A 13,958-nucleotide genomic window follows, 5' to 3' on the forward strand; every position below is an offset into this window, starting at 1 on the left:
AAATCCCTTTTAAAAGAAAAAAAAAATCATTCAAACCTCTAGTGTTTACTTGAATTTTTTACTACAATCCTATCTAATGTTGCTTAAAATTTCATGCTTATTGACATTTCACAACTGAAAATAATGTAAAATGTTAAAAATCACAAAACTATAAAAGCAATATTTGATATAAGTATATATTTAACATGGTCCATGACGCTGTTTGATAACAGCCAATGTTTTTCTCAATATGAGTATAACCCTGATGTTCAGAGTACAGGATGCTTTTAGTTAGCCTTGAAAATGGTAATAGCACCCAGTGCTCGGTAATTACTTGATTATCTATCGGTTTTCCATTTTTGAAACTCTTGCATAAATTTTACATAGTGATTGATTTTAATTAGGAAAAAAAAGCAATATTTACCATCATGACTTCTTCTTCTTCTTCTTCCCTTCTCCTCCTCCTCCTCCTCCTCCTCCTCCTCCTCCTCCTCCTCCTCCTCCTCCTCCTTCTTCTTCTTCTTCTTCTTCTTCTTCTTCTTCTTCTTCTTCTTCTTCTATTTGGTTGGTTTTTAGTCTGAGACAATTGAAATAGTACCAACTGTACTCATTCTGCCAAAAATGTGTTTGAAAATAGTACTTGAATATACCAGCACTGGGTTATGGATGATCATGAAATGATCCTGATTATGCTCATATTTATTTTAAAAATTAATTAAATAAAAACTAAATCTTTAAAAATTATTCTTTTAAAAAAACTAAAATATTCTCAAGACTATGAGTACATGTCCCTATCATCCCCCAGCCCATCCCGCATATGTCAAGCCAGTTTACTGGCTGTGGTGGGCTCCAGTTCAGTTTCCTGTTCACTAGCTGGCCCCACTGTACAGAGCCTCTGGCTCATTTGAAAGGAGAATGAGTGGATCCGAACACAGCTGGAAGAGAGTCTGCTAGTTCATTTCCAATGCGATTTGAGCAGGAAAGTTCCCTAAAATGTGAGCATTGACATTAGCACAGATGCATCCAATCTATAGTTACATTTTTGAGTTGTCTGGATAACTGTTTCCCAGTAATATTAATGAATATCAATCACAGAGTAAAATGGGACCTTTACTGTTGCAGTGATTGGGACATATTGGAGGTTGGCCTTAAAAGAGGCTAAGATACTAGCCGGCTATACTCACTGGGGTCACAGGGAAAATTGGGTCTCCCTGAGGTTGCTTCATGGGCAATGGACAGTGTTCAAGTGAGTTCTGTGAGCAGTGGTGTTAGAAACTAAATGAAGTGTGATTGCTTAAGAATATTCTCAATAGTGTTCAGTCAAACCCCATAGAGATGGGAGTCAGAAGCAGTGCTCCCCACCGTGTACAGACAGAGAGGAAAAAGCAGGGCAGAAAGAATGTGAGGGCCAGAGGGAGAGGCCAGAAATCTAAGGAGAAAGGCATTGGGATGAAATGTAAATACTCTCACTACCATAAGCCACCAAATCAAAAGTCTTATTTCTTCACACATAAATAACTAAGAGCTTAAATTGGAAAAATGGAGGGCATTAGATTAAAATCAGGGGTTTTGTCTGAAAAAAATTGCTAAATCTAGAAAATAACAATAAGAATAAAATTTCTTTCATAGGACAGAAGGAAACTGTCCATTCCTCGGTTATTTCTCTTAGCGGAACCACCTATACACCTAAATTATGTATCAACTCACAAAGAATCAACACCAGCAATAAAAAATGCAATCTAGGCAGCAAGAATACAGGAGGTATTTCTAAAATGACCTCTCTTTCTTTCCCTCTGCCCTCCTGAAGGCATCTTGGAACCCTTGTAAAAATATCTTTGGAGCGAGAGATCCTATCAGGGAAGGCTAAAGAAGGCAGCTGGAAGGGGAGCATGTGGGGTGAGGTTGTGCTCAGAAAACAAGGCAAAGAGATGGAAAATGGGGGTGGGCAGCAAGCATAGTGATTCCCCTCCTTGATTCTTTTACATCAGACACTCTCCCTCCTCTGTACTTTTATTCTTAATTATAAAGCCTTCACTTCTGTTTTTATATGGTTTGAGAAACAAAGAAGTATGGAAACCCAGAATTCAGAACCACAGGAAGGCTACTTTGGAAAGCTTGTCAAATATTTGATATCCTTGCTTGGTCGTCAGAAGCAAACGTTGATACAAGGATTCAAATACAAGCAATTGACATAAAAATAGAAGAAAATTCCAATTGCTGAATATAGAAGTTCAACAGAGAAAGGGGGAGGGAGAGGTAGGAGCAGGGTGCACTGTTAGCCAACTGCTACTGTGGGTTATGATTGCTTGATAACCTGAAGCAGTGATAGGCAAACTCGTTAGTCAACAGAGCCAAATATCAACACTACAATGATTGAAATTTCTCTTGGGAGCCAAATTTTTTAAACATAAATTTCTTCTAATGCCACTTATTCAAAATAGATTCGCCCAGGCCCTGGTATTTAGTGGAAGAGTCACACTCAAGGGGCCAAAGAGCCACAGTTTGCCAACCACGGTCCTAAGAGAAGTCTAACAGCCGGTAGGGGACTGTTATTGGACTGAGGCTGAGGCCAACTGAGGCACAGGGGCTCAGGTGCTTATACATCAACTCCTGTTCATCATTTGAAGAAATCACTCAGGAAGGGGCATGTGATTCTCTGATACTGCTGACCTGCTCCACAAGCAGATAGAGTGGCTTTGAAGACAAGGCCAGTCATTAGAAAAGAAGGGCAGGTGCTTACAGGAGAAAGTCAGGCTGGTATGCAATGGAAATGGAAGGTAGAGGAAAGGAATAAACACACACACACACACCAAAAAAATAAAAATAAAAAAAATCCACTGCAGTAAGTCAGATCCACTTACATTGCATGTTAAATTTATTTCATCCTGTCACTGATTCTTTAAAGCAGTAGTCATTCAAAATTACTGAAAGAATAAATAAACTTATAAAACTGAAGGAGAGATAGAAGGTCATGTTTTACACCCCTTTGTTGGACAATTGATATTTATTTTTCCTCTGCCACCCATTCTATATGCTCCTCAGCTTTATTTGGCTTTCACTATAGGGCAACCCAGATATTTAATATCAAGAGGCCCTGCTAATTGTATCCTTGGTAGACTATGGCTGCTGAAAATCCACTTTTACAGATACTCCTGGACATGGAAGCAGCAAGAGACCCTCCTCCCACCCCCAACACACACACACCTGCCATTCTCCCAAATCCCAGAAATACTCCTCCTCGCCCCTAGTATGTAGCAGCATGATACTCAGGGCAATCTCCCCTGCCAATTATTGCCTCTCATCTTGGAATTATGGGTCACTGGCACAAGGATCCCAACACCATTTATAACTTTAAGTTTAGTGGAAATATTACTATGTCTCTAGTAGAAGTGCTCTTTTCCCTAATAACTGGGATTAAGAATATATTTGGCAACAAAACCTGAAGTTGACCAGGAAAGGACAGTTATTGCTGGATCACTAAGACGAAGGGCAAACGTCTATTTCCACCCCTTCATTCACTGACTGGTGACTTCCATTTTAGGTTCACAGCCCCATAGAATGGCCATTGTTTCAAAATAAATTCCTCATTTTGAAGGACAGTGAACATCTTTAAAGTGTCATGCCCATCTGAGAAGCTTTGGATGTACCTTTAAAATGCAATTTCAGTGTAAAATTAAACTGACAACTGGGGAGTGATGGGCTATATAATGGATTCCATGGCAGTTGCCCATTGCTTCCATTCTTAAATATAAAGTGGACACCCTCATCCTATGCTATATAAACAATTATAAACAGAAACCTCATTTAAAAGCAAGTAGGGAGGCAGAAGGGGGACTCTCCTGTTCTATGCCTATCACAAAGCACAACAGGAAGAACTGATTGTTTGTAATAGCCTTCCTCACTTCCTTTCCCTCTCTATAATATCCTTCCCCACTTCCCTTACCTCTCTATAATAGCCCTTCCTCACTTTCTTTCCCTCTCTATAATAGCCTTTCCTTTACCTCCCTATAATAGCCTTTCCTTTACCTCTCTATAATAGCCTTCCCCACTTCCCTTACCTCTCTAGACACAGGTGCCAGGTGAGAAATAAGCATTGGTGCAGCAGACACAGGCAGCCTGAAAACCTAGACGATCTTGGCTCACCTTACTTGAGCCACTATGTCTGTTTGGGCCCTTTCTAAAGCGCCCTTTATATCACCCAATAGATTACTGCTGTGCCTACCTGACTTTATGCCTGATAATTCATAACCCGTGATGGGAGACTCCAAGAGCATAGTCAATTGCAGGGCCATGCTTAAATTCTCCACGAGGAGCTACTTTATTGCGCTTCGCTTTATTGAGCTTCACAGATGTTGCATTTTTTACAAGTTGAAGGCAAGACCCTCCACAGCAAAAATGTTATGCCTTGCGTTACTGTGATGTGTACTTTTTTCGCAGTGGTCTGGAACTGAACCTGCAATATCTCAGAAGATGCTTGTAGTTATTTGTGTAGATAGTATGCCCTTGCTTCAACATCTTGTAGTATGCACTGAAACTCTCATATTATGACTTGGGAGAGATTCATATGGTGTCTGTATTTACAGTCAGTGCCTCTAGTACTGAGGGATCCGCTGGGTCATATGGCACAAGTGGCAGGGTCTTTTAAATTTCAAACTTGCTGTGAAGTTATATTCTGCTGTGAGCCCCACGTAAAAACTGCTTACTATTTGATTCACTAAATTAAACAGGTGGTATGTGTTATCTTTAAAAGCTGAATAAGTTGACCAAATATCCCTCTCTTAGTAACCTCAAGGCTTACATCTTGGAATGCTACAAATAACTAGACTCTAAAATGTTCACCTTTTCCAGTTCTCTGAATCATTGGACCAGGTAGGGCTTATCTTTTATCTTTGGATGAATATTCTTTTCATTGCATCCAGATTGCTTACATTTTCTGCTTCCCAGTTTTGATTAATAAGGTATCATCATTATTTCTAATGAATCCAAAAGGTCAAATATCTACATATGTAATGTTGTGACAAAATCTTAGTCTGACCTATACATTTAACTTATTTAGTATGGTGATTGCTGAGAAAAAAAACACACAATAAAAACACTTTAATTGCTTTGTATAACTTAATGCTGCCAATTACTCAGTAAGAACTCTTTCTAATTATAATCTGGTTACTTGTGTTTTTCAAAATTCTCCAATTCATGTAACTGTAGTTGCAGTATTACATTATAGAAACATATCAGTAGCTACTCTTTAGCATTACATAATTTAGTCTCATGAATTTATGAAGAAGGAAGTAACAATCTAATAGATAAAAATATGTCCTGTTAATCTTTGACAATTAGTTATCACCTTATTTAATGTAACCTAAGACATTGACCTTCAGGGTAACCATTATTTTGCATATCCCTATAAAAGAAAAATTACAGCTAATATTGACATTATTCTATTAAATGATGCACCCCAAGGTCAGGCTGCTAAAATATTTTTAAATGTTCATTTTAATATCTGTGAAATGTGGTAAATGAAATACTATCTCCATCCATCAAAAATACAGCTCGGTTTCTGACAATATATCTTTATGAAATTCTCTAAAGCTTATTTCTAATGAATGTCAAATGTATTTGCAGTAGAAAGCATTTAAATGTGCATGAAAAAAGTAATTTACCAAGAACATATTCTAATTAAATAAGATTTAAACAACAGAAGAAAGGTTTAAAGCATTTTTCTGTCTGTTTTCTCCTTCAGTGAAATCCTAGCCCTAGTCTAGGCCAGCATAGACTCAGGGAGAATCTATTGGGCTATCTAAAAGTTTCTATTTCCAAAAAAGAGGCAATTCTTCCAGGATATTTGCCAGTTTTATGTTTACAAAAGAGAAAGTGTGCTTCTAAGTAGCAGTATTACAAGCTCTGCTCAGATTTCTACAAGGTGTCTTCATGAATAACAAGAAAAAATAAATTGACACTAGGGTAACTATTTTTGTTTTGAATTCTATAATCAACCACCACAATCTCTGGATCACAATAAAATCTCTGTTCTAACAAGATTTAATAAAGAATGGCACCAGAGAACAATGTGTACACAGTATTACAAACAGAACCTCGACTGAATTTCATACAGTATAGAATATTGCCATATCCTAAGTAATTCAAAAATAAATATTTGACAAGTGCTTCTGCACTTATCAGTTACTGAACATCTAGTTATTTTTCTTGCAACCCTTGTTTCTAAACCATAGGAAGTATTAATCAAAGAAAGAACAAATGAGAAAGATGAATTCTGACCATGTCTAAGCTACTCCTCAAATTAATTAAGAAAGAGTACTGTCCTAAAGAAAGTCATGGATGTTGTGCTATATAATTGCACATAATTAAAATCAGTAAACTACAGTGCTTGTTCAATTGTTTGCATTTTGAATGTGCATACTTTAATAAAAATACAACAATTGTGTTTTTAAAATCTTTACTATAGAGTTTATATGATGGATATAATGATTACTTGTGCATATATCTGAGTGTTCTGTTAAATAGTAAGCTCTTGTGGCAAGAAATTAATATTTTTAATGTAATATTTAATATTTTCAAAAGCATGGTGATAAATATGTAATTTGTCTTAAAATGAAAGGTTAAGAACATACCAGGGTACACAAGAGGATGTATATGCTCCAAATGATTAATTATTGATGCTCCTAGTGTCCTCCTGACTCCTTCTCCTCCCACCACCAGTGATGACAACTATCCTCAATTTTGTTTTTCATGCCCTTGCTGTCTCATGTTACAGTGTTATTCCCTCATGGGTGAGTTCTCATGTGTTATCTTTTCTTAGCTTTATAAATATGTTATTAACATCTATCTGTGCTGTTGTAGGTAACTGTAGCTCATTCATTCTTTCTGTTCTATGGAATCCCACTGTTTGTATCTCCTCAAATTTAATTACCCCATTTTCATGAAGATTTTATTTGTGTCCTGGTTTTATACGTTTGCTGTTACTATTGTGAATAAGACACACTGTACATTCATTTACAAGTCTTCAGGAAAATCACTAAGAATTTCTCTAGTGAACACACACACACACACACACACACACACACACACACACGGGATATTTGATTATGTATTATGTGTGTTCAACTTTATGAGGTATAATTTTTAAAAGTCAATAATTTTTACATATGCCAGCAGTATAAAAATATATCCATTTCCATACCTTTGCCAACATTCAGAATTGTCAGGATTCTTGTTTTACTTTATTCTGTTATTGTCTTGTGTGTATTAACCTACATAAGGGTATAAAATACTATCATATTGTGGTATTAAATTTCAGATTTCTGATCTCTAATGCGATTGTGCTCAATTTTCTTAAGCTCATTGACATTTTTCCCCCTCTCCTGTGAAAAGTATCTTCATTTATTTCACTTACACAGAGGGTTAAATTGCCCTACATAATGAAAGCTTAATATGCTAAATGTCTGGTCATCTGCTCTGTTGTTCAACCAATCAAAGTGTAATATGCTAAGGCCACTCAACCACTTGCAATGATGTGCACTAACTAGCAAGGAGTGGACAGTTGATTAATTGACCAGTCACTATGCTGTGCACTGACCACCAAAGGGAAGACACTCTGACTAGTAGGTTAGCTTGCTGCTGGGGTCTGTCTGATTGGGCCTAAGCATGATAGGCTGGACATACCTTGGAACTCTCCCCTGATCCCTCCCAGTTGTCCAATCTCCTTCACCCTTCCCTGGCCCTGATTGTGCATTGGTGAGGTCCCTCAGACTGGCCTGCACCCTCTCACAGTCTAGGACCCCTTGAGGGATACCTGACAACCAGTTTTGTCACAACAGTGGAACAACTGGTTGCTATGATGCACGCTGACCACCAGGAAGCACTCACTCAGCACAGGATCTGCCTCCTCATGGTCAGAGTGCTCCCAGGGGCTTGTGCCACTCAAACATAAGCCAGGTTCACAGCTGAAGAGTGCAGCAGTGGTGTCAGAAGCCTCTCCCACCCTGTGGAAGCGCTAAAGATTTCCCACTGATGCCCTGAGGGCTTCTGGAATGCAAGAGGGTGCAACCAAGCTGAGGGACCCCCTGAGTGCATGAATTTCATGCACCAGGCCTCTAGTTTATTTATTCATTAATATTTGTTTGTTTGTTTATTTGTTTGTTTATTTACTTACTTCTTTAGGTTGATTTTTAAAAAAAATCTTTATTGTTCAGATTATTATAGATGTTCCTCTTTTTTCCCCCCATAGCTCCCTTCCACCCAGTACACATCCCACACTATCCCCTCACCTTCTCCACTGTCCTTGTTCATAGGTGTACCGCTTTCGTCCAATCTTTTCCCGCACCCCTTATACCCACTTCGACCTGAGAACTGTCAGCCCAATCCTTTTCTATGCTCCTAATTCCATTACATCTACCAGTTTATTCTGTTCATCAGATTTTTTATTCATTTGATTTTTATATTTACTTGTTGATAGATTTGTTGTTGCTTTATTGTCCGTAATATTTTATCTTTACCTTTTTATTTTTCTTTCTCTTCTTAAAAAATAACCTTCAGCATTTCATATAATACTGATTTGGTGGTGATGAACTCCTTTAGCTTTTTCTTACCTGTGAAGCTCTTTATCTGACCTTCAATTCTAAATGATAGCTTTGCTGGGTAGAATAATCTTGGTTTAAGTTTTTGCTATTCATTACTTTGAATATTTATTGCCACTCCCATCTGGCCTGCATAGTTTCTGTTGAGAAATCAGCTGACAGTCATATGGGTGCTCCCTTGCATGTAACTACCTGTTATTCTCTTGATGCTTTTAAGATTCTCTCTTTATCTTTTGATGTTGGCATTTTAATTATGATGTGGCTTGGTATCGTCCTCTTTGGATTCCTTTTGTTTGGGGATCTCTGCGCTTTCTGGACTTGTAAGTCTATTTTTTTCACCAGATGGGGGAAGTTTTCTGTCATTATTTCTTCAAATAGGTTTTCAGTATCTTGCTCTCTCTCTTCTTCTGGCACTCTCATGATTCTGATGTTGGTATGCTTGAAGTTGTCCCAGAGGCTCCTTACACTATCTTTGTGCTTTTTGCTCTTCCAGTTGAGTGTTTTTTGCTTTCTCATATTTCAAGTCTTTGACTTGATACTTGCGATCCTCTAGTCTACTGTTGAATCTCTGTATATTATTCATTTTTTTAGTCAGTGAATGCTTAATTTCTGACTGGTACTTTTCCTTTTTTTTTTTCTTTTTCTTTTTTTTCATTCTCACTAATGTCCTGAAAGGTCTCATGAAGTTTCTCAGATGTTTCTAGAAGTTTTTGGAGTAACCTTGTAACCATGGTTTTGAATTCTATATCCAGTCATTTGCTTTCCTCCATTTCTTTCATTTGTAACATGTTTCTTTGTCTCCACATTTTGGCTGCTTCCCTGTGTTGATAGTGGACTTGTGTGGTAGGTGCCCTCTAGGGCCCAGTTGCTCAGCCTCTCCAATTACTTGAGGTGGATACTCTTGGTGCACCCTTTTGTAGGCTGTGTGCACAGTCTTGTGTATTTAAGCATTGATTGCTGCTATGACTAGGAGGAATGAACTTCCAGTCCAATTGGCTGTGAGAACCAACTTTGTCTACAGTGGAAGAATTGCTGTGCAGGAGACATCCTTATGGGGCAGGACTTGCTTCAGAGGGGCTTTGTTGCTCACTGAGTCTGCCTCTTGAGTGAGTCATTTATGGATGTGAAGAGTTGAAATCTGGTATGGTCTGACACTGACCAATGGGTACACTAGATCTTGGATCTCAAGTCAGCCACTGCCTGAGGCCACCCAGCAGGAACTACAGAGCAAACTTCAGATTCCTCTGCTTTTTATGGGGTTTGGAAGTGCCCAGATGAGGCCCAGCTGTGAAGCAAGGCAGGCTGCTGCTGCCAGGCCTTGGGCCTTCTTTTGGAAGCTTTGGGGCTCTCTGACTCAGCTGCAGTTTGACAGATTTTAGGCTGAGAAAGGACAGGTCATTCATCTGTAAAAGCCACTGAACACAGCTTAGATGGGGTAAATTGGGTGGGGTTGGGTCTCAGGGAATCACCAGGTTAGAGAAAACAATAATCAGCCAGTCATCCCTGCACCAGCGAGGTCCCTGCATCTCTTTGTCCCATACTCTGTGCAGGAACAATGATTGCTGCAAGCACCTCTGAAAGAAAGCCACCCTGCATTCTGGCCTGATGCCAGACAGTCCTCTTTCTCCCCATATGAGTCTGGGTCCCCAGAATCTTGCCCAGAACTGGAGTTCAGATAAATATGGAGCATGTATCTTCCTCTCCATTGAAAAGAAAAGAAAAAAACACATACACACACATACACAATGCACCTAGTTTTCAGCCCATTCCATTCACACCTCCGTAACTCTGCACCTCTGCATCTCCTACTAGTCTCAATACACTTTTCTCTTTCCTTCTAGTTGTAGAACTTACACTTAGCTAGCTTTCCAATGGTTCTGGATGATAGTTGTCTTGTCTTTTAGCTGTAGTTTTGATGTGGTTGTGAGTTCAACCACATCAAAACTACAACTAAAAGACAGGTGTTTAATTATGCTGCCATCTTGGTTCTCAGGCTTCTAGTTTATTATCCATGTTTCTGTGCATAGTTTCTTTTTCTAAAAACACTTTTTTGAAATAGTGTTATGTGGTTGCTATAAATTTGGGATTGTTTTCAAGTGGATACTATAGTGAGTATTAATATGAGGGGAAAAGGTTTAGGGAGAAAATTAATGTTTAATAAATAGTTAATTAATGGTCCTATAATATTCATTGAGAATCAAGCATCTGCAGGGCACTGGCATTAAACATTAATAAAACAAAAATGAATAAGACAGTGTGATGGGATTTAAAATATAATTGGAGAGAACTCATTTATACCAAAAAATGGTCTATACATATTTTTATGTAATCCTTTCATGAACTTTATAAGTTGCATATAATTGCCCCATCTAATTAATTAAAAAAAAATGAGGCTTACAAGAATGCAGTTTTTCATGCCCAAATACATGGAAAGAATAGTCATGTTCTTATCCATATTTTCTAACTAAAAACATTAATTTATTTCCAATCCACCCAATGCACCAGTCAATTTATTCAAAGGGAAGATTCAGAAAAAAAGTTTGCATATTTAAAGAAATAATCAAATATAAGTCATAATTAGAATTAAGTTTCACATACTTTTCTTACCTAACCTGCATCCCAGGGATGAATATGCATTATAAGGAAAGTTATCCAAGTTACCATGAAATATCCAAAGAAAAAGGACCCCAGTTCATTGGCACTCACATGGTTTCTCAACCAGATAACAACATCTAGGTGGAGATACTCCAAGTCACCTGTTGAGTTAGACTACAGAAGCACTTTATCTCTAGAATACCTGTGCAATCTCTTTATCATACAAATTGAGATTTCTGTGATAATACTTGTCCTATCTCTATTCTATTTTGTTTGTTATGAGTAACTAAAAATAAATATCCTCAGATTCAACTGTTTTTAATGATTTCTAGACAGGAATATGGCCAAGAAACAAAGTTTTGGTGTCTATTGGATTTTTCAACACATAACCATATATATATATATATTTGAAAAGTCCAGAGGAAAAACACACGCAAAGTAACTACATCAGAGAAGGAAAAATATTTGAGCTGAGGTGATCCAAAACCAATGTAAATACTGGATGACTATGTGAAAACTGTTCTGTATCAATAGTGACTAAAAACTAGAAGAAATGAGCCATGGCAGGGGGCTCAGTTGGTTGGAGTATTTCACATACACCAAAAAGTTGCAGGCTCCATTCCAGCAAGGGCACATATCTAGGTTGCTTATTCAGTTGGAGGCAACAAATCCATGTTTTTCTCTCATATCAACGTTTTCTACTCCCTTTCTCTCTTCTTCTTTCTCTCTCTAAAATCAATTTAAAAAAATCCTCAGGTGATAATTTAAAAAAATAATAGGCGATGATATATGTGTGTAGTTTATAAAACATAATAAAGAATAGTTATAGGAGAAACCAAGGTGGTGGCAATAGTAAACACTAAACTGCTGCCTCGCACAACAATTTCAAAACTATTAATATAACTGAAAGACAAAATGGACAGAATTACAGGAAGACTGCCTGAGTGGAAATTCCACAACTAGAAGGAAAGAGAAAAGCACATTGAACTCAGAGGAGCTGCAGGAGGCAGAGGTACTGAGATGCACATACAGAGAGTGTAGGCAACTGAGTGTGTGGCTGGCTTTCTCTAGCAAGAATGAGACAAAAACTCCCGATTGCATTGAACTCCAGTTCCAGGCAAAACTCCAGGGACACAGACTCATTCAGAGAGAAACTGAATGGTCTGACAGCTGGTAGAACTAGAGGACGGCTTTCTCTCAGAGGTGCTTGCAGAGATTACCACAGGACACTGAGACACAGGGGCTATTAGGGTAGGGCTGATGGAAAACAAAACCTGTCTGCTATGCCCTGAGACTCCTCCCATCCAAGCTGACACGGAGGCTTTTGCAAGTTTTATATCATAAGGGTGTCTCCAGCACAGAAATTCTAGCATAGACACAGCTGATCGTCACAGCCAATTGGACTGGAGGTCACTTCCTCCTAGTGATACCAACAACAATCAAGGCTTAAATATACAAGACTGTACACATAGCTCACAAAGGGGTGCACCAAGTGTGTCCACCTCAGGTAATTGGAGAGGCTGAGCCACTGGGCCTAGCACCTTTGTGTGCTAGGTGTGCTGGACACCTAGCACACAAAGCCACTCTATCAACTCAGGGAGGCAGTCAAAATGTGGAGACAAAGAAACATGTCACAAATGAAAGAAATGGAGGAAAGCAAATTACTGTAGAGCTCAAACACAATTATAAGTTTTTTCAATAATTTTATAGAAAAGGTCCATAAATTTAGTGAGACCCTTGAGGATATGAAAAAGGACCAACTAGAAATTAAGCATACACTGACTGAAAAAAAATATTATATAGAGATCTAACAGCAGACTAGAGGATCACAATAATCAAGTCAAAGATTTGAAATACAAAAAAGCAAAAAACAACCCAAAAAGAAAAAAGAATCCAAAAATATGAAGATAGTGTAAGAAGCCTCTGGGACAACTTCAAGCATACCAACGTAAGAATTATGGGGTTGTCAGAAGAAGAGAGAGAGCAAGATACTGAAAACCTATTTGAAGAAATTATGACAGAAAACTTCCTCCATTGGTGAAAGAAATAGATTTACAAGTCCAGGAAGCTCAGATAACCCAAACAAAAGGAATCCAAAGAGGACGATACCAAGACACATCATAATTAAAATGCCAACAGCAAAAGACAAAGAGAGAATCTTAAAAACAGCAAGAGAAAAACAGTTAACTATGAGGGAGCACCCATACAACTGTCAGCTGATTTTTCAACAGAAACTATGCAAGCCAGATTGGAGTGGCAAGAAATATTCAAAGTGTTGAATAGCAAAAATCTATAACCAAGATTACCCAGCAAAGCTATCATTCAGAATTGAAGGTCTGATAAAGAGCTTCACATAGCTCTTTATCAGACCTTCAATTCTGAATGATAGCTTTTTGGAAAAATGTAAACTTATGTTATCTCTTCAACATAATTTCTTAGTTTCTTAGAAAAAGAAATAACTTATGTTGAAGAGATAACTTATGTTATCTCTTCAACATAATTTCTTAGTTTCTTAGAAAAAGCTAAAGGAGTTCATCACCACCAAACCAGTATTATATGAAATACTGAAGGGTATTCTCTTAGAGGAAGAAAAACAAAAAGGTAAAGATAAAAAAAATTATGAATAACAAATACATATCTATCAACAAGTAAATCTAAAAATCAAGTGAATAAAACAATCTGATGAACAGAATAAACTAGTGAATATAATAGAATCAGGGGTATAGAAAGGGAGTGGACTGACAATTCTTGCAGGGGTAGGGGTGTGGAGGGTATGGGAAGAGACTGGAT

Source organism: Pipistrellus kuhlii, unplaced genomic scaffold, assembly GCF_014108245.1.
Source record: "Pipistrellus kuhlii isolate mPipKuh1 unplaced genomic scaffold, mPipKuh1.p scaffold_m20_p_7, whole genome shotgun sequence".
Taxonomy (NCBI): domain Eukaryota; kingdom Metazoa; phylum Chordata; class Mammalia; order Chiroptera; family Vespertilionidae; genus Pipistrellus; species Pipistrellus kuhlii.